Source organism: Protopterus annectens, chromosome 7.part0 (assembly GCF_019279795.1).
Source record: "Protopterus annectens isolate FY-2018-M chromosome 7.part0, PAN1.0, whole genome shotgun sequence".
Taxonomy (NCBI): domain Eukaryota; kingdom Metazoa; phylum Chordata; order Ceratodontiformes; family Protopteridae; genus Protopterus; species Protopterus annectens.
Window position 1 is genome coordinate 1,990,552,608 of NC_056739.1, and position 13,030 is coordinate 1,990,565,637.

Below are 13,030 nucleotides of genomic sequence, written 5' to 3' on the forward strand. Positions count from 1 at the left end.
ATTAGCTTGTTGTTTTGAGTTCATTTCTGTAACTGTAAGCAGCGGATAAGCCTCTTTCTTTACTATTTAGTTTAGATCTTCTAGCTGTGTATAAACATAGATTGTATCTTTGTTTACAAATTAACCATACTGTTTACTTATTCCTTGGACTGTAATTGTTTCTTAATGACACCTAAGCATTCATCTCACTTTGGTTCTTGTTCTGCTTTATTCTTCAGAACTGTGGTTATTTTTCTGGGAGTTTATATCACTAGCATGGCATCAGTTTTTAGGGGCTATACACTCAGCAAACTTACAAAACCTGTAAATAAATCATCATAGTTTTGCTGGATACCATTATTGTGGCTCTGAACACTACCCAAGAAGTCTGTGCTGCTGATTCTTTACAAGACAACTTCCATTTTATGCTGTGACATCATCTTTGATTTTACCATTTGTAGCTTCTTACAAGTTAAATCAACAAAGTATTCAAATTACCTTCAAGTACTATATTTTGAAAAAAAAAAAGAATCATGTGTGTTTTACTTTTAAATTCATTTCAGCTGTTTTTGATTCAGTTCTGTCAGCAGGTGGCCAGAATACATTGATATTATAGGCATACCTCTTTCTTTGCTGTCTTTGTCCTCAAGTGATTTAAAATTATATTCTGATAACATATTATACTTTGCACTTGAGTCTAGGTTTCATTCATTTTTTCATTCTCATTATATATATACATGCACACACACACACACACACACACACACACACACACATATATATATATATATATATATATATATATATATATATACATATACTCTTGTCTCACTGCTTCAGATGCTTTGGAATCATTCCCAAACACTCCTCTATCAGTTGTTTTCACATCAATAACACCAGACTCACTTTTACACTTCTGTTAAGCAACATGTAAATTATTTTAGTCACACTTGTTTTTCCTTGCATACATTTTAGGAAACAATCCTTTTTAACATAGATTTATAAGACTAGTTAAATTAAATATGACATCCTTTCATGCTTATAGCCACATCTACTATTAGATGCTTGAATTTAGTTACACAATCTTGGCTCTGCGATGCATTTTCAATTCTTACTTGAACTTTATATTTCATAACTAATGTTGTTGTTGCATGTTCTGAAAATGTCTTTGTCTCCTAATACTCTGCCCCTTATTTCATAATTTTGTATAGCACAGATAGAATAATCTCTTATTAAAGAATGCTCTAATTAACTAAATTCACAGTTTTTGACAGCGTTTTTCAGTTTGGTAATTTAAGAATTTACAGTGTCTGTAGCACTTTATGAATATGAAACAGAATCTGCTCTCAATGTATGTGCCCTTCAGTCTTCTCCCCAGAGAGAGACAGACAGACAGACAGAGAGGAGCAAACTCTTCCTCATCTTTCCTATTTCTTACCAGCAAGCTCCTCAAGTGCCTGGACTACTAGTAAAATACAGGTCATTAGGTCATACTCATAGCTTTATCCCAGTGAACCATTAAGCTGTTACAAATTCTCATTTATTTATTTTTTGCCATATTTCCATGCAAAATAACTTTAGTGGTTGCAGTTCAGTTGGAGCATATTTTCACTGAGAATCATACTGTCTGTACTTGCAAACTCAAAAACTCTTGAAATCAAGTATGCTGTTTCTGTTCTGCAGATGTATTTCTTCAGTTCTGGTAAATATTTCTTCACTTCTAATACCATTAATATCAGGAGACTTTATAACACAGAGTGTGGTATAGCCTCACTGAGGTATAAATATAAACAGAATCAGCAAATCACTACAGCTAACACATTAGTACTGAAGCTGTATATCTCAAATTTGACAACACTAGTCTGCTCAGCAGCTTATTGTACAGAATCAGGAAGCATATCTGGACTGGAATGATACTCATTCTCTTCACTTAACACAATACCTTTAATTAATATCTTCACCTGTTGAATCTGGATTCAACACACTGGAAGTGGCAGTGTCCATAAGCATAGTTTTTTTAAGGGTCTCAACTGGTCAGTACCCCCTTTTTAGAAATTCTTGGACAAGTCCATGTGACAGTATATGAAGCTAGACCTATTACCCACAATAATTTCTGGAATCCACTTTGACCTCCCCTAGTGGTATCCTGAAGTATTCTATGTCTTCTTTTTTGAAAGATCTTTCCATTGAATGTTTGTCATACTAGAGCTTTTTCAAATATGGTTTCCTTTCAACACTGAGACTACATTTTATCAGGTAAGTTATTCTTTTAAACAGATTTGCAGGTATCTACCCTTGTGTATAATGCATACTTGTTTTGCTACAGTATAAGAAACACAGAAATTTCATATTTAGCTTCTAACAATGTATTTGCCAGTTACATCATCATACAGTTGAACATCGGTGAGTTAAAAATCAAAAAGTTGAAACAAATCAACTTAAAGACTCTTCAGCTAGTAGGATAACACATTCAAACCTATAAAGAAGTTTTCCATTATTTTTGTGAAAAAAAATGATGGTGTGGGGCTTAACTCAAATTGCACTTTTTATATAAAAACAGATTATGTATGTTAATTATAACCATCATGTGGGAATTATTGATAAGCAGCCAGTTGTAGAAAATATGGTTCTGCAACTTAGCATATCATTACTTCTTCCTTTCAAAGAAGTGGATACAGTTCAGAGTTGTCAGTTTATACCAATCACAAGTGCACATGGCATGATCCTTTAATAATGGCCGGAAAATTAGATATGCCCATTTACTTTGCTTGACTAATAATAATATTGTCTCTGTCAAGTCTTTTAGGTTCTTGCAATAAATGTGCCCTCATTTGTTAAGCAAAGCTCAAGCCAGCCTTTTTCAAATAAACAAGAACTTTTACGGGAGCGCAGGCAACCAACACTTAGAGAAATCTTGAGTTATTTCACAAATAAAGCCAAACATAAAATAGGCATTTTTGCAGTCATTTATAAACTCAAAATAATTATTTTCAAATTAATCTCTTCTGACATGACGTTCTAAATCAAAGTCATTAAAGTATAGAGACACCCACCAATAGTTTGTAGACACAAGCTCATGCAATGCTTGTTTCTAAACAAGAACATAAACAGTCCTTTACCTTTTCTGCTGAGGTAAAACTGACAGAGCAGTTGCTCCTGTTTTTTCTGTGTCAAGGCTAGAGGCAATTTATAGAACAGTATAGTTAATACACAGTACCCCAGTTGCTTACAAAACCACAGAACATTCTAGTATTTTCTACAGGCTTTTCACCATAAAGATCCAACAGCTACTATCTTTCCATAGCAAAGTAATAGGAACTGCTTAACTGGCAGTGTCTCCCTCTCTCCTGCTCTCTCTTTAAAACTAACCCAATTTTAAATGAGAGTTCCACCACCACCCTTACACCTCACAGCCTGAATGAAGATTACACTATTTGTTTAGGATTCCTACCATATCCTTACCACCTCTTTAAGGGTTGCCTGCAACAGGTACTTCAAGCCACATAAAAGCTAACAGCTAATGATTAAAATATCTGCTCTTTGCCTTCAGACCCATTAGTCTATCACATTTCTTAGCTACTGTTTCCTTCAGTGCACATGGTAAAAGTCCACTTTTGCAAACTATTGGTGCTACACCATGCCTCACAAAAAGGTGGCTTTAACACCTCAAAGTATCCCAAGTTCTTCACAAAACACTTCCTCATGCAATTCAATCAGTTCTTTCATTGATTTAAACATGAGACACATCTTGAAGTTTAACACTAACTTCTATGACCAGTTGTTTCTTTACAATGCAGTTCCTTCACCATTCATCACAACTAAAAGCAAATATTCTGTCTGCTATTCATAGCATACTGTCGCTATCATGTCAGCCTACATAAAGGTACCACCATCCATATATATTTAAAGTTTTACATTAATGTGCTGTAAACATTTTAAGAAACAATGCATAGAGCATTCATTCAGATGTAACACATAATGCTACCCTTGCGTCAATGCTCAAGTCCACTCTTTTACCATTTCTAGTAAATGAAGGTACAAACATTTTATTTCTTTTTCAGAACTTATCAAAAACATCAGTAATTTGCTGTTAGTATCACAAACTTGTTCATTTTTTTGAATTATGATATATTTGCTATTTCTGCAGAGAAAGGCATTAATGTATGTTTGGGCAAAGGTAAATTAGTATGATATGCATATATTAGATACCTTATTATTCCACTGTAACACCTTAACCTTTTATAACTACAGACTTATAGAGCATGAATTTTACTATTATGTTGATAAAATATGTCACATTTTGCAGAATTTTAATGTACTTTGTCTTTATGCACAGAATCAAAATCTGCCTAGTGCTTCTGGTGTATCCCTATTTCAAGTATACATGCATAAGGTAATCTTCAATTCCTTAGGAAATATCAGATTTTATTCAAAAAGTAACTTTCTCTAGAAGTTTCACTCTGAATTCCATTTACAGCCGTATCTCTGTCTTTCTTCTAAAGACAGGCTAAAGTCATTGTTTACAGCTTACTGTTCCCATTCAGCAAAATGTATTGTTAACCAGGTTTCTTGCAGCAAAAAATTAAAATTAAATATTTCTGAAGTAATTTTTGGCTCAAAATGTCTCTTCAGTAGGTTCTGAAGTAACCTGTGTATGTGTCAAATCCATAACACTGATCAATGTCTCTACATGCTTCTCTGAAGGAATATTGCTCAGAAAAATATATTTTCTGTATATACAAACATGACTCCATCATGAGTTTAAAAAATTAGCTTCTTCTCAGATTTACTCATACAGAGGCAATGTCAAAGATATTATAGTAATTAGAAAAATAAGTTATGTACCTACCATAACGTTCCATGTTAGTTGTCTTCATCTTGCCTTCCTTCTTGCTGTTTGGGTTTTGAGCCGAGGATCTTCAATAGCTCGAGAGCTGTTTACTGGCTCGAGGCTACCCCTTATCCCATGATGCCTAGCGAAAGCTACCCAGATCTCGTTTGTAATAGCTAATCCCAGACATAAGTTTTGAAAACCAGTTATCTAAGAACTGGTTGTTCAATATATCTAGTTATAGAATAGGTTATGAAAAAAAAACCTGGCCAGGAGAGCAATAAGGAAAAAAATTCTCAGCCAGTGAAAACCACAACTCCTCTCAGTCCACTAGGACGGGAGAAGGAGGGAGGGACGCAGGAAGGAAGGCGAGATGAAGACAACTAACATGGAACGTTATGGAAGGTACATAACTTCTTTATGTTAAGTTGTCTATCTCACCTTTGTTCTTGCTGTTTGGGACAGCGTCCCTAGCACCTAGCATCCTGGGTGGCTCATTGGAACAGACTCTTCAGAACAGTGGAGCCAAAGTCAGCTCTGCTCCGGGAGACCATATCCACCTTGTAATGAGATATAAAGGTATGAGGGTTTGCCCACATGGCAGCTGCACAGATTGAATCTATGGGCAACCTAGACTGAAAAGCTATGGAGGTGGCTAATGCCCTGTTAGAATGACCTTTTGGTTTAGCTGGTAACTCTTTATTTCATAACTGGTAAATAAAGGTAATAGTATTAGATAACCATCTGGATAAGGTCACCTTGAAAACTGGGAGGCCTTGCTTGTTGAAGGCATAAGAGAGAAATAACTGATCTGACTTCCTTAGTTCTTTAGTTCTATGAAGGTAAAAACGTAATTGTCTATGAACATCCAGTTGGTGGAGCTTGTATTCTGCCTTGTTGCTGTGATTGGGAAAGAACACTGAGAGATCTATGGACTGATTTAAACTGTTCTCTGAGCAAACTTTAGGAAGAAAGGATGGACTGGTCCTCAGAGAAACTCTGCCCTTGTGAAACACCAAGTAAGGAGGGCGAACACATAGTGCTTGAAGTTCTGAGACATGCCTAGCTGAAGTGATAGCAACCAGAAAAAGTGTCTTCCAAGACAGAAACTTAAGGGAACATGATGCTGCCAGTTCAAAAGGAAGCAAAATTAAGGAAGTTAAGACTAAATTAAGATCTCAAGGAGGAGGGGGATCTCTCACTGGAGGTCTAAGAAGAGATGTTCCTCTCAAAAAAGCCTTACAGAGCTTATGAGACATGATGTTAGAATTCAACAATCCGATATGAAAATTTGAAATGGCCGCTAACTATACTCTAATAGTAGCGGAAGTGGCACCGGACTGAAAAAGTTGTGCTAGAAATTCAAGAATTTCATGGACTGGGGCTGAGAAAGGATCCACATTCCTAGACTCTGCCCAGCAAGAAAACCGTTTCCATTTACTAGCATACGTTTTTCTTGTAGTAGACTTATGTGAGGAAACAATAATATCACGGACTGCTGGGCAGATACCGGAAAGCCTGGCTAAGGTTAGAATTGGAGTAAGCTGAAGTGTTTGGAAGGATTGATGCAACCCACCTGATTGATGAATCAGAAGATCTGGAATCAGATCCAGAATCAACGGCTGATCGACAAGGTAGGGGTGCAGGAATGGAAACCATACCTGTCGAGGCCAATAAGGGGCAATGAGGATCATTTTGCAACCCAACAATTTTGCTTTCTGTATGAGTCTTGGTATGAGAGGAAACGGGGGAAAAGCATAAAGGAGTCCCTGAGGCCAATCGTGGACTAGAGCGTCTCTGGGTATGTGACCTGGAAGCAGAAAAAGAGATAAGTAGTTGCTGCATTTGCTGTTGAGAGGAGTGGCAAACAGATTGCAGCAAGTCTGTCCCCATTTGCGGAAGATAAGATCCACAACTTCCTGATTCAGAGACCACTCATAAGGCATGAGAATAACTCTGCTGAGCCTGACCGCTATGACGTTGGATCTCCCAGGGATGTGCGTCACAATCAGAAAACATTGGGAGGAAATCACCCATTGCCACAGCCTGAGTGCCTCTTGACACAGGGGGTAGGACCTGGTTCCGCCCTGTTTGTTGATGTACCACACCACTGACATGTTGTCTGCTTGAATTGCAATGGTCCCAGAAGGAAGAGAGTCTTGAAGGGCTTGCAACGCTAGAAGCACGGCTCTCATTTCTAGGACATTGATATGCAGATGGTACTCGTGAGGTTGGTAAGTGTCTTGGACTGTCCTGCCCAGATAATGCCCCCCCCCCACCCTATCAGGGAGGCGTCCGTGATCGCTGTGGCTACCGGTGGAGACTGCATGAAAGGTCTGCCCTGAGACACTAGTGGGGAGTCCATCCACCAAGACAGGTGCCTTTTGCATGTTTCTGTAATCAGGATCATGTGAGACATGGGAAGCTCCTGAAAGGACCACTTCGTGAAAAGAAACCACTGAAGAATTCTCATGTGGAAACGCGCTAATGGAACTAGAAGAATGGCAGCTGCCATGGAGCCCAGAGCTTGAAGGACATATCTGACTTGAATCCTTTTGCTCTGCATTAGGATTAACACTTGTTGATGAATTGTGGAAACTCTTCCCAGTGGTAATCTTGCAAACATCTCCCGTGTGTTTAATTCTGCTCCTATGTAAGTGATAGACTGACAGGGCAACAAGGCAGACTTTTCAAAATTTATTGTGATGCCTAGTTGAGTGCATGATGTGATTGTATAATCCCACGCTTGTAAGAGTTGATGCCTGGTGGTAGCAGTGAGGAGCCAGTCATCTAGATATGGAAACACCTGGAATCCTTGACGCCTCAGGTGAGCCGTGACTACTGCCATACACTTGGTGAACACCCTGGGGGCTGAGATGAGACCAAAGGGCAGAGCTCTGAACTGGTAATGACTGGCCCCTGCCCGGAAACGAAGAAATCTCCAGGAGTGTCTGTCCATCTTGATATGGTAGTATGCATCCTGAAGATCTATCGAGCACATCCAATTGTCCTGACACCGAAAGGGTGGAATGGACTGTAGCATGACCATCCGAAACTTTTCTCTTTGTACAGATTTGTTTAGTCTGCTGAGATCCAGAATCGGTCTCCAGTCCCCGACTTTTGTGGTACCAAACAGAATCTTGAGTAAGTTCCGGATCCGAGCTGGTCTGAGGTGACTTCCTGAATGGCTCTTTTTTCTAGCAGTTTTGAAACTTCTATGACTGCTTGCTCCCTCAGATTGGGTGGAACATCTGGAGGGGCCTTTTTTGACTGCAAGGGGGATTGATGGAAGGGAATTTTATAACCTCCGGATATAATGGATAGTACCCATCTGTGTTTTGTTAAATTTTGCCAGGCTTTTGGGTACAGCGAAAGTCTTCCCCCGACTGCCTCCAGAGGTGAGCAGCTGGGCAACCCTTCAGGGATGCTGGAAGGGCTTGCCAGAGAAGGATTCTCTGTTACCCTGGTTCTGCGGACCCCCTCTGCCATGAGGGCAGCGTCTGTTATTGTTGCTTCTCCCTCTGCTTCTGGAGGAAAAATCACCACGTGTGTCAGGCAAGAATCCCTGGGATTTCTAGAACCACATCTTCCCACTCTTCTGACCCTTGGGGTAAGGTCTAGAAGAAGTGGAAAAATAGACTCCCACGGCAGAGAGAGTCTTGTCATCTTGCTCACAGCTGATCAGCATGTCTTTCACCTGAGGCCCAAAGAGAAAGGAGCCATCGAAGGGAGTATTGGTGAAGGATGCTTGAAAGGGTTCCGCAAACTGACACAGCCACATCCAAGCATGTCTCCTGAGGGCCACACCTGTGCCAGCGGCTCTGCTAGCTCCATCGGCTGCACAGGAAATCAGCCTCATGGAGGAGTTGACTATAGAATTAAGAGTCGCCAGCTGGGAAGCTACTTTGGCTTGTACTCCCTCAGCTGTAGGATCTTGAAAGGCATCTCCAAGCTCTTTCAGGAGATCCCTTTGAAGTTGAGTAAAATGACATAGATAGTTCAGGGACCTCATTGAGAAGGTCGCTGAAGCAAACATTCGCTTTCTGTATCTGTCCATCGTCCGAGACTCTTTGTTAGGGGGATGAACAGATGAAGGGGTTTCCGCTAACTCTTTCTTGGTGGCTGCTGCTACCACCATGGCATCAACGGGCACACCTTTGGAAAGGAATTGCTTATCCTGGGGGGCTGTAATAAACTTGTTAGGTCTCCTCGGAGTTGGTTCCACAGTGTCTGGAGTTGACTAAGCCTTTCGAGCCACCACAGACATGAGTGGGTCGAAAGGAGGAGAAACCCAGGAGGTGGAAGGTCGGGAACCAAATGCATCCGGGAGAACAGACTCATCCTCGGTAGGGGCTAGGGAAGTCCAGTTCCCCCTCTGCCTAAGCATTTCAAGGATGTCCGAAAAGGAAACATCTTCAGAGGGGGACCTCAGGGACCCTTCCGATTCATCTAAGTCTGTATCTGAAGTGACAGACTCAGGGGAGTCAATGTGCTTCCTCTTGCACTTCTTCTTCCAAGGGGGCTCCTCTGAGTGATCAGGAGAGGCCTCGGAAGAAGAGGGAACACCCAGTGGGCTGTCCTGGGGCATCGGTTCCCTATGCTTGGGGTCTGGAGGAGGAGCAGAGGCTGACACAGACACTATGGGGGACGGAGCCGATGGAGCTGGTAGTGGTGCTGTTTCAGGGGACAGCACACTCCGCATGACCTTGAAGGAGTCCCGACCTCGAGGCAGAGAAAGCCCCGGTTCCGAAGAAATAGGAATCTTTCTCCTCATCGAGGGCGACGGCTCTGAGGCCAATGTTGGAGCCGAGCTCACCTGCGCCGAAGCTCTGAGGGGAAGAATTAGATCGGACAAGGGTCCGATGTCACCCCCCCAGAACCGACAAGAGAGCCCTGGCGTCCAGATTCCTCGATAGAAGGAACAATCGAGGTAATCAGAGGTGAAGTCAGAGCTGAAGGAGAGATGGTGATCGGAGCCGATGGTTCCACTACCCGCACATTATTATTATTTATTTATTTATTTATTTATTTAAGTTTGATTACCGAGGAGGTCCACTGGGCTTTGGGGCCCGTTTTCAGTGGAGGCCCGGGGAGAAAAGCTTCAACAGGAAAAACAAGAGTTTAATTACATGCAAATTCAAAGACAGTTTGTATATCATATAGCAGGTAGCAAACAAAGAGAATAAACACTAGCAATTTCTAATTTGTTCAGGAGGAAAACAGGCTTATATCATAAAAATCAAAAATCTACTATTTAGTTGCCTATGCAAAGTATATTTAAAAGAGGTTAGGAAGGAGAAGAGGTTAGCCTGGAGAGAAGGGAGAAGATAGCTTCAGAGGTATGGGCTGAAGAGTACAGTTGCAGTGCCTATTTAGATAGAGGTAGGAATGAAGTTGGGTTTTGAAGTTATTAAGGTTGATACATGTCCTTAGTGTGGAGGGCAGGGCATTACATTTTTTATCTAGGGTAAAGGATAAGGGAAGCTGACCTGCTGGGCACTTGGGTTTTTGTACAGTGATCAGGTTTTGGTGAGAAGATCTAAGTGATCTAAGGGGGGTATAAGGTTGAAGAATATTAGAAAGAGCAGGGCAGTTAGTAGGATGGAACAATAATTTGTAGGCTGTGATGATTTGGAGAAAGTCAAGTTGATTGGGGAGTTCAAGCCAGTTTAGAGAGTGAAGGGAGGTGCAGTGATGAGGGGAGGATTTGGCATTTGTGGCAAATCTAGAGATTTTGTTGTAACACTGTTCCAATTTGGTGGTAAGTGTGGATGATAAATTAGTGAGTAGGGGAGCTCCATACAGTAGGGAGGGAAGGAGGTAGGTAGAGGCAAGGGTTAGTCTGGTGTGAGGAGAGAGGGAGTGGTTGTTTCTATACAGTAAACCTAGTTTTATGTGTTTTTTTTATGTTTAGCTGGATATGAGTATCAAATTTTAGTTGGTCATCAATTGTAACACCGAGAATTTTGGTGGAGGGAACAATCTCGATAGAGGAGTTGTTGAGGGTGGTAATTTGGAATAAGTTTTTATCAAGAGAGGAGGATTTAGAGGGGGAGAAAAGGAGGATCTTAGTTTTGTTTGCATTTAGAGAGAGATGATTTTGGAGCATCCAGTTTTCAGTGGTTGAGAAGGCACTTTGTATTAGGGCTTGGAGCTCTATTAGGTTAGGGGCACAGCAGATCAAAGTGGAATCGTCAGCATATTGCACAATTTTGGTGTTAGGAATGGCTTTGTGGAAGTCATTAATAAAGATATTGAAATGTAATGGAATGTCAGGCTGAAGAATTATATGAAAGATATGGATGGCTAAATGAAAGAAATCATTGATGCTGTCAGCAAGCACTTGGATGCTTTCCAAGTGCTTCTACCCAATAGTAAACTGCTTAAGGTAAAACTGGCTGCAGTCAAAGTGTGTCTGGATGTAATAGATGCCATACTTATGGATAATAAAGACAGATCCACAAGGAAAATTTTGAGGTTTAAAGGCATACGAGAGGGCATCGAAGGGAATGACTGTCTGACTTTTATCAATGATAGAGTAGTACAATGAGCTTGTAAGAACTGAAAGAAGTGTAATGAAACTGTAAGTTACTGTAAGGAAGCTGGAAGAGCTGGAACAAATGCCTTTATATTTTAATTGCCCAGATCATTGATGGACAATTGCCAAATATCTCAGTTTCTCTTTTATATTCCAAATCTTCTTGCACCTTTCATAATAAAAGTCTTTACACACTGTAGGTGTGATGAAGGTGACTTTTTATGTAGTAACAACATACAGCAGAGATAGATGTCAACAATATCTGAAACAAATCTTATTGTTCTTTAATAAAAGTGCTGATAAACTGCAATAGACTGAATTATAATACCCATAGCTTCTGCACTCATTATACTGTACATAGCTTCTGTACTCAGAATTGTTCCTTTCCTCCTAATGGCAAAATTTATACTAAATGCTCTGCTTTCAGTATTTTCTGGAATGTTGGATATTTGACCTAACTTCTGCACTCAGTCTTGAGTGTCTGTACTGAAGTTCCATGGGCTGCACTGCTATAACTTTCTGTGTATCAGTCCAATCTAACTTACTAACTTCTGTGTGCAAAGTATCTCTTCTAATAACACCAAAATCCTGTAAATTTCCTACAAGTTCTACATGCCTCTTTAACCTTGGTTCCCAAGCCTCATACCACCTAAACAAGATCTGTTTGTACTCAATGTACTGCACATTCTGTTAGCAGATTTTATCTTTATCAGTATCTTAGACTGAAGGTTATTTCTCTGAGCTCATTTGTATCCTTCATTGAAACATTCCTTTCTATTGAAATTGCATGTAAAATGTAATTATAAAATGCAAGGGGTTTATATGACTTCATCAAGTTTTCAGCAACTTGAAATTCATATGGCCCAGAACAAACGATAGAGTTTCCGAAAAATCGAAATAAAAAAAAACAAATCTACATTTTGGCAAGCCTCCCTGCAGCCCGCACTGTATGGGGCTGTGTCCCCCACACCCCATACAAATTATATATACCAACTTCGAGATCACACTACATTAGGGAAAAAGGTACATTCCCCTTTGAAGCAGTTCTATGTGGATTGTGGTAGAGTGGAGATTGGGGAATTTACCCTTTTCTCCACTGTAGTGTGATCACGGAGATGGTATATATAATTTGCACAGGGTGTGGGGCACAGCCCCCCAAGTGGGGGTGCAGGGGGGTTTGACCCCTGCAAAAATATAGATTTGCTTTTTTTATTTTGAGTATTTGAAAACTCAATCATATGGTCTCAACCATATGAAATTCGAGTTTCTGAAAACTCGATAAAGTCATATAAACCCAAAATGAAGACATATGCCTGCTTTAATATAGCTGCATTTCTAGGCCTATGCAAAGAGAATACTGTATTTATATCTAACAAACTACATTTAAGTTAAACCTGATCTTGCAACTCCTCATGAGATACCTGAACAGGGATCTATTTCTGCAGCTATTTCAAAATGTGAAGTCACATTTTCAGGCCTACGCAAGGTTTATTCTACTAACTATATTTATGTAGCATTTATTCTGAAAGAATTGTCTCTGAAATTACTGAACTGGGATTTGCTTTAAACAGCTATTCAGATGAGGTGATAAAACTGCAAATATCAGAGGCTGAAATTAAGAAAAGTCTGGCTGGAGAGACTGCTCAAGAAGCTATGTTTTAAAATTAATAGAATTATAAGAC